This window comes from Penaeus chinensis, chromosome 1, assembly GCF_019202785.1.
Source record: "Penaeus chinensis breed Huanghai No. 1 chromosome 1, ASM1920278v2, whole genome shotgun sequence".
NCBI lineage: Eukaryota > Metazoa > Arthropoda > Malacostraca > Decapoda > Penaeidae > Penaeus > Penaeus chinensis.
This window is the reverse complement of record NC_061819.1, coordinates 2,841,637-2,844,136: the sequence shown is the minus strand read 5'-3', so window position 1 is coordinate 2,844,136 and position 2,500 is coordinate 2,841,637.

Here is a 2,500-nt window from a genome sequence, read left to right as displayed (position 1 = left end):
TAAGTGAGTGAGTGAGTGAGTAAGTGAATAAGGGAGTGAGTGAGTGAGTGTGTATGTGAGAGAGAGAGAGAGAGTTAGTGAATAAGTGAATAAGTGAGTGAGTGAGTGAGTGAGTGAGTGAGTGAGTGTGTATGTGTGAGAGAGAGAGAGTAAGTGAGTAAGTGAATAAGTGAGTGAGTGTGTCTGTGTGCTTGTGTGTGAGTGAGTAACTGACTGACTGAGGTTGTGTAAGTGTTTGTGAGCAACTGAGTGAGCAAGTGCTTGCGCAGGTGTGCGTGTGTGTAATGTGTGTGAGCGAGTGTGTATTTGAGTGACTGACTGACTGATTGACTGAGTAAGTGAGTGAGTGAACGAGTAACTGAGTGAGTCAGTTAGTGAGTTTTTGAAATAAATAAAAGGTTTTTGTACATTTTTGTTATTACCTTCCCAGAAACAGTTACGACAGGGAACATTTCAAACCTGCCAAAGCACGAGGGAAGAACACGCCTGGAAAACAAGAATAAGATTATAAAAAGCAAACGACTAAAACAAACAAACAAAACAAATATTTCCTCCTTCTCATACAAAAAAGCAAGATTTTTTTTTTTTTTTTTTTTTTTTTTTTTTTTTTTTTTTTACCTCACCTTCTCAAAAAGAAGAAGCAAAAAGAAGAATATCCCAGAAAATCTATTATTTCAAAACATAAAATTTCTTTCTCTCTCTCTCTTCCTTTCTCGCTAATCTCTCCGTTGAGGATAACAAGGAAGGAAATACCTGCTTACAGCATCTATGTATATTTCGAAAACTACAACGACACACAAAATATTTTTTTAAATGCATATTCGTATAAACAAATGATGATGTTTGTTTCGAGAAAAAAAAAAAATATATAACAACGACACACAACTAAATATTTTTTTAAATGTATATTCTTATAAACAAATTATGAATTAAAGCTTCGTAGAGATGCAGCGTTGAAATATAAATAGGAATGTACATACGATGGTCATTAATAATACAGTACATATTAGACAGAATAATAATAGTAATGATAATAATGATGATGATAATGATAATGATAATAGTAATAATAGAAATAATAATAATGACAATAAGGATGATAGCAATAATAATAATAGTAATAACAATCATAATGATGATTATAGTTTTAATGATGATGATGATGATGATGATAATAGCAATAATAATAATGATAATAAAAATAATAATAAGAATTTTGAAAAGAATTTTAAGAATTTAAGATAAAGATTCAACAAAGAAGAAGAAAGAAATGGGCTTTTAAAATGAGATTAAAAGAACTCTTCCTAGGGAGATGATTAATGTTTTTTTTTTTTTTATTATTAATTTAGAGAGAAGTAATCAGTACTAATGCTGTACTATATTCCATTTTAATATTCCTTTTCATTTTCCAAATCCTGTTTTTTGAGTAAAAGGTGATAGTATATATATGTATATATATATATATATTTTTTTTTTTTTTTTTTTTTTTTTTTTTTTTTTTTTTTTTTTTTTTTTTTGAATCGGTTACTTCGATTGGTTTTCGATTACTTTCACTCTGTGTGTGTGCGTGAATGAGTGAGTGAGTGAGCGTATGTGTAAATGTGTGTGTGTCTGTGTGTGTGTGTGTTCACGCCCTTTCCCTTCTCCCTCCTTTCCCACCACCGCCCAAACACCCGGGCGAGAACGAGCTTGAATTTTCTTTAGTAAACAGAAAAGAATCATTACTTCATAACCAAGCATTCGTACAAGAAAATTATTTTACCGTCGTATAGAATAAACAAAAGTGTCATGGTGATTTGTGTTTAACTGAAATATATTGAGATGATCCTCAGTTCAAACCCTGAGCCTGGGCGAAATCATTAGGTAATCGATTACTGGTAATTATGACTGAGAAATTTCACACTGAAAACACGCTCACGAATAGTTTACAACCTGAGGAGAACCAAATTTCCCATTTTCCTTTTTCGGTCTTTGTAACCTGTTTTCTTTATCTAAACTGTTCTCTAAAATCTTTATATATGTCCATTACTGCATACGTATCCGACAACTCTATCGGACAAATAGTCAGGGAAGTTTAATATTTATATAGGGTCGAGTTGGAAGTGTTATGCTTTTGTGTACATTCATCGTAAAGCTACTTTTTTTAGCACAGGAAGTGAAGCAGATTGTTCTTCAGCAAAAGGTTCACTCTTTGACCTGCCAAGCTAAAGAAGCTTACGCTGTTCTTTCGGCGCTGTTAGATACACACTTTTGCAAGGACGTACACACGAAGATATATATATATATATATATATATATATATATATATATATATATATATATAGAGAGAGAGAGAGAGAGAGAGAGAGAGAGAGAGAGAGAAAGAGACCGACACACACACACACACACACACACACACACACACATACACACACACACACACACACACACACACACACACACACACACACACACACACACACACACACACACACACACACACACACACACACACACACAC